We start from the raw sequence: 14,679 nt of genomic DNA on the forward strand, positions 1-14,679 counted from the left end.
ACCAAGTATATTCCCAAGAAACTATGAACGCCTTCTTCATTCTTTATCACAGACCAAATGTGGTTGGCTCTGTGCTTTCAGAGTGATGCTCTAGACTGCTCCCGCAGCCACTAAGCATATGTTTGACATGAGAGGTAAAGGGCAGATTTCTTTTTCTCTCACTTCTAAGCATTTATCATATTATTGTGATATATTTGCAAATAGCAGGAAGAAACTTAAGTTTAGTAAACATTGTAAAACATCTGGAATAGTTTTACCTTAATAACTTACATAAGCCCAGCTAAACATTGAATGCAGACTCTTAAAGGTCAAAGCATTTTTCCTCATGCAAAATGTATTAATAATAGCTGTATGACAAATTTCAAGAGCCAGCTGTTAGTATGCCAATTTTGTCCCAGTCTTTTCCTTACCTTCCTCTCTTCTAACCTTACCTTCTCTGCACCATCAAACAAGTTGACTTCCAAAGCACAGCTCGGATAGCTCACTACCTGGCTCAAAAGCCTTTGGTAGAACCTCATTATTATGAAATAATGTATGAGCATGTCTGTGTGTTATTCAGAGGCCTCCAAGCTCAGGTCAACTTATTTTCCCAGTCTCATATTCCATCATTCACCAGAATGTTCTCTGTTTTTCCAGTAAAATTATTTCTCTTGCTCTTTCTAATTTTGTCTTTATTCTCTGTCCAGACTGGCTGTCCTCTGGACTGCCTAATCATTTTCTGCTTTTCCTTATTGTTGTATAACATGTTAGCATATTTAACAGTCCCGTGTGCATGCATGAGAATGTGTATGTGCACAGCGTTGATAAGCTGTTAGCTTTTAACAGGCATTGTTTCTTGTCTATATCCCCCACAATTCAGAACATTACAAATAGCAAGTGCTTAAAAAATGTGTATTGAATAAAAAAAGTAAATGATTACATTTCTTTGTAAAACCACCATCCTGGTTAGACATTAAGATTTTTCCATCTCAGTTTCATGCACACATCAGTTGTCTTGCCACCTGTTGCTTGTTATATATGGGTCAGCCAGAAATTACAGAAACCATGCTTGATAAAAGAATCCCCTCTCTCTTGGAGAGTAGCGCCATCTTCTGACATTGCATCTTGACTGTGCTGTTCTTCTAGTGTAAATACTCCAAAACCCTCAGAAAAGGAAGCATTATTGTCACATATTTTCATAATTATATCAATGTGGAACTATTAAAAAATCATCAGACCCTTTGCAAACATAGACTCTAGTAATTCACTTTCTGCTCCATAGACTTCCAAATCATGGCAATTTTAGAAATGGCCCATAAAAAGAATTGGAGATTCAACTGTGGCGGTCATTCCCTCCTTATATTCACAGTGATACATTTGCATATTTGAAAGTCAAGATCATTCTTAGACAGAACAAAGGCGTATTCATGAAAATGAGAGAGTACATTCTACTTCCTTGCATCCCCAGAGAGGCTTCAATTTTATATTTTCATTTCCAAAATGCAATTCATCATTTAAAGTATATTTACTGACTTCTCCTCTTAAATAGTATTTTCAGGACAAACTACTACTTTACATGTTGTTGTTTTTTTTATGGAAGAACAATTGGTCTCTTCATGAAGATCGTATATGTGACTCAGTGTGAACTGGGAAACTCTGTAAGGAGGTCTTCTGTTTATGAAACTGAAAAGTCGATTCTATCTATTCTAAAAAGGAGAATTTTTGTGTATTGAAGTACTAAATGTTCTGCATATCTGGTATGTGTAGACTCTGAGTAGGAAAGTCTTAATGGAGAGGAATATGATCATGCAAGAGAAGTAGGTCCCTGCAGCTGAGTGGCAAGTCTGGAGCCTAGGACAGCAGATCCCTGGAAGAGGGTTATGGCTCATGGATTCTAGCAACTGTTATGTCTACTATCTGGTAAGAAGGGGAATGGTGAGATTTCCATGCTTCATTTCCCTGGTCTACATAGTAACTTTTTCTATTCTCAGGCCTTTGAGTAAACTTTGCGAAGCAGTAAACTTTAAGAAATAATTGGATGGATATGTTCTCACACTTAAGAGAGCTCCAGTGTCCTGGAGGAATAATATTGACCTGGCAAGCGGTGATCCATATAGAAGCCAAGAGAAGCAGCCTAAATTGAAGATGCCAAGTGACATACAGGAAATATTTGTAGAACAAGAAAATGTTCCTGAAAGTTACCAAGAAATATTTGGGGAAGAAGACTTAATAAAAGACACTATTTCCTATTAATCAAACAAGAAAGAAAAATGCAAACTCTTATTAGTTGGGTTTTAGAGACAGAAGTGACACAAAAGGCTAAAGAATTTAGGGACATTAAATCCTAAAAAAAAGCAAAAACAAAAACAAAAACCAGACATAAGCAAAATGACTCACAAAGTATAAGAATTCCTGGTCAGTAATACTTCATCACTAATGTTTATTTTCATCAACTCCTCATTATTCAGGAAATTCCAGAACTGAACAATATCTAATTAATGCTGCATCCAGGATATGCTTTCACTCCTTGTTAGAAACAATAGTTCAAAGGAAAGCATGTATCAGCCCGTAACCCCAAATCTGATCTCTTTCTTCTCCTACTACAGATGTCTTTGCGTTCAACACTGGAAGAGAAATATCCCTTAATTAAATGTAAGAGGCAATATGTAAAAATAGAAATGGTCAAAGAAACTACAGACTATAATGAATTATACAGGAAATATAGAATATAATTCTAGAAGATAATTCTGTAATTATAATTAAAAATTGGACCACAGGTAAATGGTAAATCATTATTAATAATAGAAAGGGTTAGAAACGACAAATACCCACCATTTGCTTCGACGTGATTGGAACTGGAGGGTATTATGCTGAGTGAAAGAAGCAATCAGAGAAGGACAAACATTGTATGGTCTCATTCATTTGGGGAACATAAAAAATAGTGAAAGAGAATAAAGGGGAAAGGAGACAAAATGGTGAAAATAGCAGAGAGGGTGACAAAACATGAGAGACACCTAACTGGGAAACAAACAAGGGGTAGTGGAAAGGGAGGTGGGTGGGGGGGTTGGGTGACGGGCACTGAGGGGGGCACTGGACAGGATGAGCACTGGGTGTTATACTATATGTTGGCAAATTGAACTCCAATAAAAAAAAAAAGGTCTGTTTTTAATTTTCATTTTTAGGCCATAAAATACTTTATATTTTCACTAACTATACTGAAAATCCGTATTTATGACATTTCTCTGACATTTTAAATTTAGCTAGTTTTAAATTAATATTCCATGTTGGGGGAACATATTTTTACCTGCCACTCACATAAAAGACAAAAAAGTCAGTAGAGAATTTATCGTTTTTTTGAGAATTCATCATTTATCTTTTAGTCTGATGTTATTTAATTATTGCTTACTGATACAAAATTTAGGGAAAAATAAATATTACAATGGCATATTGTCCATTCTTCATTACTATTTTTATCCTCTATGGGCATTCTTAGAGTGCATAAAGGATTTATTTTTCTTTCTTCACATTCAAAACCTTCCTTCATGTCAAATACCTGACTGATTTTTTAAATTTTTATTACCTATGTATAAAGGAGATGTGTATTGTTTTTTTATCAATGCAGCTTTCCCTCTTTATTCTATAATAGAACTCCTCTTTCCTTTGGGAAGCCCATTTTATGTGGTCATATGAGTCTGGTTATTCCCCATGAATCATGGGGAAGGGAATATGATCCATACTCGGTAAGTCCCCCATTTTCCGGGAAATAGTGATTGGTTCAGGAACAAGTACAAGGCTTAAGCCTATCCAAGCAGAATTTTCTCTGTAATATTTGTTCTTTTTCTATCAGAAAAATCTACCCCATTGGGGTTAATAGACTCTGAGGTTGATAGGGATAAAGTGGGGTTATGGCAAGCCATCTGCCCTACCATGAAACATTTGTTTCTTCAAGAGATGAAGAGCAAAGCAGAGTACAAATATCTTCATTAAGCCCCTGCATCTAGCTGTGACTATAACCTTAGTGCTTTCAGTCTTTGTACATGGATGATTATATTCCCTTTTGTGAGAAAGCTATTTTTAGTTGGGTTTCTGTTCTTTTGGCCGGGGTGGGGGTGGGGGTAGGGGTGGGGGTCCTGTTCTTAACACTAGAAAAATTCCTGACTAATAAATTGATTCCTAAATTGCAATCTCTTTGTCCCATCCATGTGTCAGAATACTGTTACTTTAATACCCTCATCCCCATGAGACTTGCTTTCCTAGACTACCTACCTGTTTAATTTTGCCCCTTTCCATCTTCTCTTTGGTGGACCTACATGTGATAGATGCTTGATTTAATGGGCTATTCTGTCTCCAGAGCCAAGTTCTGACCCCTAGTAGATAATGGTATACCATGAACAACTCCAGCTGTGTCTGAGAGATGACAATATTCCTCATGGAACAGAGGCTAAACTCATTGAATTTCTATTGACTCCTAGATTAAACAACAACAACAACAAAACCACAAAGGTTTATTTCATAACAACCTAAGAAAGTTACCCAGACATCTTAGATGTGATCATTTTTCTTTTGCTTAAGGCTTTTAATATTTACAGCTTATTGTTCATTCTAAGAAAGTATTCTTCACAAATAGATCAGATTAATCTTATTGTGATATTCATTTCTTCATCTAACAATATTTATTGAAATTTACTCTAAAATGGATATTATTTGAGGCATGAGGGACATATCAAACAATAGGTCAATCTTCTTTCCCTCGTGGCATTTACAATGTAGGGAATGGAGATAACTAATAACAAAAAATTGACAAAACATGTGAAGAAAGAATGGTGTAATAAAGCAGAGAATGGAGGGGATGCTTGTGAGGTGTGGATGTCTCTTAACATTGGGTCAGGAAGGTTTTTCTGATGGAGGCTACATGAGTGTAGTGACCTGAAGGAAGTGAAAAAGGAAACCATGAAACTGTCAGCAGAAGAGCATTCCAGATAGAGGAAACTATGTGAAGAACTTTCACTAGAATAGTAACAAAGCCGGTATGGCTAACGCAGAATAAACAGTGAGGAAGAAGTGGTAGGAAAAAAGGTTGAAAGATTAGGTAGAGGAAGGAGGGCTTTGTAGCCACTATAATACTTTGGTTTTCACTCTTAGTTAGGAAGTCATGGAATGATTGATCAGTAATGTAATAGGACATGACCCTACATTTCTGAAAAGGTCATTCTAGCTGCTATGTAGTAATTAGACTGAATACTGAAACAGGCGTGGAAATAGAAAGACTAGTTAATAACTTACTACTATAACGCAAACAACATTACAGTAGTTTGGACAATGGTGATAATGGAAGAGTTGATGAGAAGTAGTGAGATTCTAGATATATTTTGAGTGTACAAGAAGTAGGATTAATTAATACATTGAATATGGTAGAAGAGAAAGGGAATGGTAATGTTTTGTTCTAAGCAATGAAAAAATGAAATTGCCATTTACTAATATGGGGGAGCTTACAGGACTGGGGGTGGGGGCAGGGATATGAGAAATTAGCATTTGGTTTACATATGTTAAGCTTGAAATGCCTATTAGACATTTAAGTGGAAAATACCAAGTAGACACTTGGGTATACGAGTCTGAAGATACCAGACACCCGAGCTAAAGGTATACATTTGAAATTGACAGAGTGTTAAAAGCCATGAATCTGAGATCACCTAAGGAGTGATGGAAGATGCCTGAGTACTGAGTGATGGAGCCCTCCAATTTAGAGTTAGGAGAGATGGAGAAATGATGAGTAGGAACCAGCAAAGGAATTTGTGAAGGAGTGGCTAATAAGGAAGAAGAGAGAGGAGGAATGAGAAGAGACAAGGGGAGAGAGATGGGGCATGGGAGGAAACAGAGAGAGGATTTGATCAATTCTAGAAGCCACATAAAGAAAGTGAGGATGAGGAAATGTTCAACTTCATTAAATATTAGATGAGAACAGAGAATTGACCATTGTACTTGGCAGCGAATAGGTTATTGAAGACCCTGAAAAGAGCTGTTTCAGTGAATTAAAAGCCTAATTGGCATGTGTTCAGAACAAGATTAGAAGAGAGTAATAGAGACAGCAAACATAGACAACATTTACAAAAACTTTTACTGGAAAGGGGATTGCAAAATGGGACAGTAGCAAAAAAGCCATAGATTAGGGATATATGGCAAATTGGCATGATGCTGGGAAAGATCCACTAAAAGGGGAAATTGATGCTGCCATAGAGAGGAGACTGGCTGAATTAATGTATTTGAATTGGAATGAAAGGTTGGGATCCAGGGTCCAAAGGAAAGGATTGACCTTAGGTAGAATGGTGCATATTTCATCCACAGTGATGAGAGAAAGGTGATTTACCCATAGGTTTCTAGGGATGGTGTGGGGAGGATGTGGAATTTTTCCATGTGGTCACTTCTATTTTCTGTGGAGGAAGAAAAGCCAACAGTTGAGATTGGAAAAGGGAAAGGAGATACTGATGATTGGAGTACAGAAATGAAGGTATGAAATAGTCATATATGATAGCAGATAAGTGACTATATTAAGGAAACCTAGTAGGGTTGCTAGGTGACATTGAAGGTTCTCTTGAGAATGAAGGCCAGGATAGTGGAAGAGAAAAGGGACGAGAGTATCAAGAGAATGGTTAAATCAATACATTCCAGCACAGTCATTAGGTACATATTGTCCACAGTATCCCAACTTTAGTAAGGACCCCCCAAATTTAGCATGAATGCAGAAAGAAAGAAATCACATAAAATACTGGATCTTGCTGCCAAAGATCCCCCCCTCCTTTTGGGGGAGGGAAGGGGGGATAGGCAGTGTGGTCCAAAAGAGAAAACATGGGGCATGAGGCAAATCCAGATAAGGAGCCAAGGTGGAATCCACAATGGAAAGATGCAAGAAACAGAGTAGGAATAAAAATGACCTTCAATAAGGGATGTGGGACAGGAAGAGGGTTTGGTTAGTAACTGGTAAAAGGAGGTTATGAGAAATACAGCTGGACATAGGGAATAAAATCAAAGAGAAAGCAATATAGGAGACAACAGAAATCCTGGGGTGCAAAGCCATTTATATCTGGTCCAGGAATCAGGAGGTTAATTATAAAGGAGAGTACTTCTCCACAATGAAATTCTTCCCTTTCAGAAGCTACAGTATTTTATATATTAAAATTGACTCAGAAAACAGCAGCCATCATAGTGAGATTTCTCCCTCAGCACATCTAACAATGTAATGGATGCCAAAGTCTCCTTGGAGCACCAACCCTGATGCCCACAATGTGGATTCCACAGTTAAAGCACACTCTACGTGTTTTGGAGCCAAAACACTGAGGTCCCTTTGGAGATTCAAGCTTTGAATGGAAAATGAGCATCTCTAGGACTTAAATCCACTTCGCTGAGCAATGTTTAGTCATTTAAATGCAAGAAGATTAATCTTATGATTTCCAAAGGATGAATTATGAGAGCACGGAAAATGAATGAGCTTAACAGTCAAAATGAATTTGAATCCCGGCTTCAGTTTAATTTTTCATGGGTCTCAGTTTCTTCATCTATATAAATGGGATAATAATATTTATCTAGAAAATTCTTTTAAAGATTAGATCAAATGACATATAGGAAAGCATGGGTCATGGTGCCTAAAGATAGTAAGCCCTCAGAAAATGGTTAATTTCTTTGTTTTTCTCTTCCCTTTCCTCTTCTTCCTCCCTCCTTTCCTCATTCATAAATTGTTCTCTCCCCTTCCTCCTTTTCTCTCTTTCCTTTTTCAGGCACTAAATCTCATTACCATAAGATACTGACAGGGAATTTTTATTTCAATACATTATTTTTTTCCTTTCCCTCCATCTATCAGTAGAAGGTGTGATAAATTCATGCACTTATAGGAAACATAAGTCTGCTATTTGTCACAGAATCCCATTGCTTTAATTCTGACTTGCATTTGAAATTTCTTAACTATTTTTATAGTATCTCTGCCCCTGAGATTTTGTATGACCTCCCAGAAAGTTCCCCCATTGACCCTGTTTTTGTTTTTGTTTTTTTAATACCATCATGGAATCGGTGACGTGAGAACGCATTTCCTCTAATATATCAGGCACTTTATTTTAAAATAACAGAAACTTTTTGGGGTAATATGGTTATAGCAATTTTTTATATTGTTTTATAAATATAAGAACTTAGGTATCTCAAAATATCTCAAGTCTGGAAAAAAAAAAAGATAGCTACCTTTAGGCAACTACTCTGAAAGTAAATTCAATCTTCTCTTCCCATTCACCAGACACATATTATTTTTGCTTGGACAAAAAATTCTTGAACTCTTAACAGACACATCAGCTTTCTCATCTGTCTGGCCTTGCTTGCATCATTTCAGAAAGATCTCAAGGTTGTGAAATTACCTCTCACAGCAGGATGATGAATGGCTTCTGTTGTTGATTCTCATCTAAATCGTCACATTCTCCTTGTTGATTATGTCCCAATTGTCTGTACTTAGCTTGATTCAAATAATTTTATTCAAGATTATGAACCATCTCAGACTTAATGAAGTATTTTATATTATTCTTACTCAGGGCTTAGGTGAAACAAAATATTCTATGTGAAAAAAAAATATTCTATGTGACTCCTGCCTTCTTCAATGTATGAGTAAAATACAGCTTTGCAATTTCATAGCTATTCCTAAGAAATCATTCATTGTGATTTTATAGCAGAATACAAAATTAAACTATACCTAAAAATATAAAATTGCATTAAATTATCATTTTATCAAAATTATTACTGTAAATGATTCTTCTACAAAGACTTGGTTTTTATAGCCATGTATCCAAGCCATGGAAATATTGAGATTATTAAAAAACAAACAAACAAACAAACAAACAAACAAAAAACAGACATGAGGGAAGGGGGAAATGGAAAGTTGTTGCCCTTTTAGGTATATAGTCTCAGTTATTCAAGATGAATAAGATCTAGAGGTCTGGCTGCTGTACAACATAGTGACTGTAGTTAATATGATATTGTGCACTTTAAAATTTGTTGAGGATAAATCCCATATTATCCCATTGTGGTGTTCTTACCACAAATGCCCTTCCCCAGCTCACACACAAGAACACAAGGAAATTTTTGGAGACAACAGATATGTTCAGTCCCTTCACTGTGGTGATAGTATCACAGGTATATACATATGTCCAAACTCATCAAAATACATACATTAAATATATACAGTTTTCATATACCAATTTTTAAAAAGAAAATTGACATTAAAAACTCGAAGATCTATACTCAATTTTATGAGAAGCTATCAATTATTCAAATAAATTATGAAGCAATACAGGAAAAAATAAAATATAATATCAAATAATGATAAATGAGCTTTTATAATATAGTTCTAAAAATATATAGATAATCTAAACCATTATGGAGGAAGAGAAATTAACCTCAATTTTAGGGAATACTGTTTTAAGATCAAATCAGAATTAGCACTAGAGAGTATGAAATCCAAAGCTATAGAATTTTAAGATAAGGGTCTGGAGTGGGGAGGGAGAAGCATGCTGTCTTCCTAGAGACCTCTATTCAAAGGCTCTATTGTTGAAGAGAAGGAAAAGGAGGTGATTGGAAAACAAGGGAATAGATACCAGAAGAAAATTTCTCCCACTTTCTTTATGACAAAGATGGCAATGGCTTGTAAGCAAGTAATGGTGTGTCATTCCAAGACATGCTCATTCAGGCAAACTGCCCTCCTATAGAAGCCATATGGCTGGCTTTAGATTTCGATCATGTGCAAGAAATAGTAGCCCTGTCCACAGTTTAGTCTCTGATGCCAGTCTTTTTAGAATTTCATTCTTCGTACTATTCTGAACTGAGGTTTAAATTAGCCAGTCATTCTAGGAATGATTAAAATACGTTTAAGGATGTTAAAATCTGTTTTCTACCAAAAAAAGATCCTTTAGGAAAAAAGAGCAAATTTTAAAATCCCTTTTATAAATTCTAAGACTTTTACCTGCTAGGAAACATCACCATTATCCCCAGAAACAGAAAGATATTATATGCCATGTTGCTTCCAGTTTAAATCAACAACCTTAAGAGCTGACAGTTCATGCCAATTTTTCTACCTTTAAGCATTTTGTTTAAAATAACTTTAAACAAGTAGGAATAATTGTAGGATTTTACAAAAGGTTTTGACATTCTATTCCCTAAGAAAGCAAACCTTGTCAAAAAGCCAAAGTTATTAAATTTGTTGAAGGCACATAAAATATTAGTTTTTGATGCCAACATAGTGTGGATTTGTTTATCCAGTCAATCCATCAGGGAATTAAAAAGGATAAGAAGCCTGGGGGAGGAGATGGACTGACATCAGGAAACCTGTCAATGTTAATTCCCTGGAAGTCAGTGGAGGGAGCTTGGCAACAGAATTTCTTTCATCCATGTGTTCTTCAGTGCACAAAGTCTCCTTGGCTCTGCAATATTTCTCTCAGACATGGAAGAGCAAGTTGGCCATCACATTTGGTGGTCCATTTACTTTGGAGAAATAGGTGATTTATTCTGGTCCAGGTTTAAAATATCTGTAAAGCATAATAACTCTTGGATTGTTTCGAATGTTCTCTGAAACTCAGGATTTAAAACTTAATTCTGCTTAAAAACTTTCCCAATATAACCTCATTAAAAATTCATGATTGCTTGGGTATCATTACGTGTCTGGGATAAGCTTTATTTTTCAACCAAACACTACAAAGACCAAATAAATGCATAGTCAGCAGGTGTCATGAAGTCTGTACTTGTTTGGAAATCAGCCATTTCTTCATACTATTATTTTGCCTTTAAATTTATTTTAATGAAACTATGATTTAGTACAGCATTAGTTTAAATGGCAAGAGATTTTAAAGCTCTTCATTGACTGTAAATTGTGTTTTATATTCTATGATAGTTCAGTTGCCAGATTTGGTAAACCGTAAGACAGTTTGGGTTAGATATTTCCATTATAAAATTCATTCCTGTATCTCAGATGTCTATGTCTCTCATTAAATACTGGGGTACACATGATTTTTCTTAGTTAAGAGAAGCTGAGGTATTTTCTCCCTATTCCAAGTACCTCAATTCACTTTTCAGAATGTTCTTAAATATATTTAACTCGGTAATTATCAATTTTTTTTATAGCTTCAAGGACAGGAAACTTATGCTTCCAAAATGCAATGCCTGGCATAGATATCTTCTTTACTAGCCATTTGAAATCTTAAATATTTTTATTAGATTATCAGCCCTATATAAATACAAATGTGCAATATTTTTAACCAGCTGCTTGCTAGCATAGACAATACCCTATGCATACCCCCCACACACACACACACATACACACACACAGAGGCTCAGATACATCCTCTTTACATACAGAACGGGTATCAGGTACTCTCCCTTCTTGCATTTATGTCCGCGAGAGCTTTTGTGGGGACAAAAGCTTTCTCTGATAGAGAAAAGATATTTAGTACTTAAATTAGAACATGAAAACTGTGAGAGAGAGAGTGTGAGGACTATTTCTTTCCCCAAGAATTTGGGACTGGTTTTCAGCCCATGGAGAGTTAAGACTAAAGCTTATAGCTTTACTTAAAGAGAAGTTGTGAGACTCTAAACACAAAGAGAGCTACCTTGGGGTCCCAGGTGGAAAAGAAGGGCTCAGGGCTACATCAGGACACTCACCTCCTTCCATGCTGAACTTGTCTCTTCAGAGAGCCCTGTACTGTCCAGATACATGGATGCTTAAAACTGTGGTAGCATATGGAGTCAGTATTCTTGGCAATGAAATTGGTGATCTTAGATGGACAGTCGTGGCACACTGAGGCTTTTACAAAGGATTTGGGACTGTCAATGTTTTAGAGGAGAGGTTGGAAAACTTTTCCTGTAAAAGACCAGATGGTAAATATTTTTGGTTTTCATACCACATGCTATCTCTGTCACATTGTGTCTCCTTTTCCCACCATCCTCCTCCTTGTCCTCCTTGTCCTCCTTCTCCTCTTCTTCCCCCTCCTCCTCTTCCTTTTTCACTTTTTAAGCAAACCTCTTGTTAAAAAAAAATTAAACACATTTTTAGATGGAAGGCTGTATAGAAACAGGCCATGGCCAGATTTGATCAATAGTCTGTAGGTTCCCAAACTCCTCCCTAATAAGTTTGAAAATAGCACCATATTTCTCAAAATACTCTAACTTCTGCTACTCCTGAATCCTGTGACTTAACAAAATAAGATACTGTGAACTCCCAACTAGGTCCAATTTGGAGGTTGGTTGATGTGAAACCAGTGGGAAGTTGATTGCCCTGCCCAACATGGTCTTCCAGGCACTCGGGCTCCTTTTATCCAATGACTCTGTCACCTAGGTCTTCCATGTCTGACTTACAGAGAAGGGAGGACCAAGAGAAAGGGGACTTTGAAAGGCATTTTAGGGGTGAGGATTACAAATGTTGTATACCATTAAACTCACTCTAATTGCTGCACCTGTGATAGAGACTGGACCATGTAATGTAGCAGTGGCAGTAGGAAGTAGAAGCAAATACAGATGTTAGAAACTATACCAAGGACCAAGAGTCACATGCTCTACTGACTGAGCCAACCAAGTGCCCTAATTATTTTTCTAATATTTAAAGCATATTTCTTTTTCCACTGATCACCCTCCCCAGTGTCTAAAATATTTTGTTTAAAAACTTTGTATCTTTACACATATCTCATCTTCTCAGTCAGGAGAAAATGACCTTTATTTGGCTTTGTTTATTTTGTTGTAAACTGTAGTTAAATAACTTCCACTAGTACCACTACAGGAAGTTCAGCAACTATAGCAGAAATTACACCATAAAACTATAATTTAAGTAGAAAGCTTCATGTAAGCATTTGCTAGTAGTAGTAACCATAAATCAGTATAATTATTTAGAATGCTGCTAGTCCTAGGTTCTTTTGAAGAAAAAGTATTGTATCAGGCAATATTTTCACTGTGTTATTATGTATAGTTCCCTAGGATAAAAGTTACTATTTTTGATTTTAAAGAGTCCAGGGTATATTTCTAAGCTAACAAATCTCATGATTTCAAAAGACACTTTAAAGCTAGTCCTTATTTTCTCTAAGCTGTTGTAACCATTGCAATTACAAATCTATCAAGAGATTAACCATCGTTGTATTTGTAGTAGTATAGATAATTTCAATTCTCTCTAAATTGATTTATAGTTCTTGTATCATCACAATTAAATTCTTATCATGTATGTGAAAGTTGACAAATTAATTCTAAAATTTATATGAAATAAAAAAGAAGTTTAAAAAAAACACAAAAGGGGGGCACTTGGGTGTCTCAGTCTGTTAAGCCTCCAACTCTTGATTTCATCTCAGCTCATGATCTCACGTGTTGTGAGATCAAGCCCTGGTTGGTCTCTGTGCAGGGCATGGAGCTTGCTTAAGATTGCCTCTTTCCCTCTCCTTCTGCATCTTCTCCCAATCCCCTGCTCCTCTCACTCTCTCTCTTAAAACACACACACACACACACACACAAATTTTAAAGGATATACATAGAGAAGTTAAAATTCCAGTTATCATGACTTATTCTAAAGCTACAGTAATTACAGCATTGTGGCCTTGCACAAGTAAACCAATGGAATAGAACAGAGAAACCAGAAGTAGACACATACATACAATCAATCTAATATATGACAAAAAGTGTCACTGACGATGAGTACGGAAATGATTTTTTTCCCCAACAAGTGGTGCTGGATCAAATGTGTATCCATATGAAAAAACAAATATTGATTTCCATGTTACATCATGGACAATAATAAATTCGCAGACCTAGTTGTGAAAAATAAATTTGTAAGTTTTTAGAAGAGAACACAGGTAAATAATTTTATGGCCTGATGTACGCAAACATCTCTAAACAGAACATAAAACATCAGAATAAGAAAGACCATTAAATTGTCCTTCAATAAATTAAGAAATTCTATCATTATAAGGTACTATAAGAAAGTGAATAGTGAAAAGAGACAAAACTAAAGATAAATATCAGAAAACTAGTTTTCTTGAGGGCTCAGTCATGTGTGGGGAGCATAAGAGAGCCATTGGGGATGCTAATAATATTATCTATCTAGTTACATTTGGTGGTTTCCCATATGTAGACATATTTGTCTCAAACTATAAAGTTATAATTTGTGTATTTCATTGTACATAAATTGAATTTAGGTAAAATAATAATTATTGGTTTTGCATGTAACTATATGATTTTATACACAGTAGTTGTAATTCAATCTCTATATTTAATTTTTTCCATTATCCCCACCAAATATTGATTTTAATCCATCTCTTGTTTGTTGGGAGCACTTTCAAGTAGTCTTCTTGGTAAGCAGATATTCTTATCAATATATAATCTAAGACCTTGGATACTTAAAAATACCTTTCACTGAATATAGACAAATGTGCAAACATGTGCAGTTATGTCTATAACCTGTTCAGCCAGTAGTTACTAGGAAGGTCATGCCAAGCCAGTGCCAGTATCCATCATGTTGTTCCATTTCTGTGCCAGCCAATTGTTAAATGCATTATTTTGATCCTAATTCTTCTTCTTCTTCTTCTTCTTCTTCTTCTTCTTCTTCTTCTTCTTCTTCTTCTTCTTCTTCTTTCTTCTTCTTCTTCTTTCTTCTTTTCTTTCTTCTTCTTCTTCTTCTTCTTCTTCTTCTTCTTCTTCTTCTCTTTT

At 35.8% G+C, this 14,679-nt stretch overlaps 1 long non-coding RNA gene across 1 annotated transcript in view; it reads left to right on the plus strand.

Annotated features, from left to right (window-relative positions):
• Nucleotides 1-14,679, plus strand: part of LOC144296993 (uncharacterized) — a 52,896-nt gene that overhangs the window by 20,212 nt on the left and 18,005 nt on the right. The gene's annotated exons all lie outside the window — the stretch shown is intronic.

The sequence above is a fragment of the Canis aureus genome, chromosome 25, assembly GCF_053574225.1.
Source record: "Canis aureus isolate CA01 chromosome 25, VMU_Caureus_v.1.0, whole genome shotgun sequence".
NCBI lineage: Eukaryota > Metazoa > Chordata > Mammalia > Carnivora > Canidae > Canis > Canis aureus.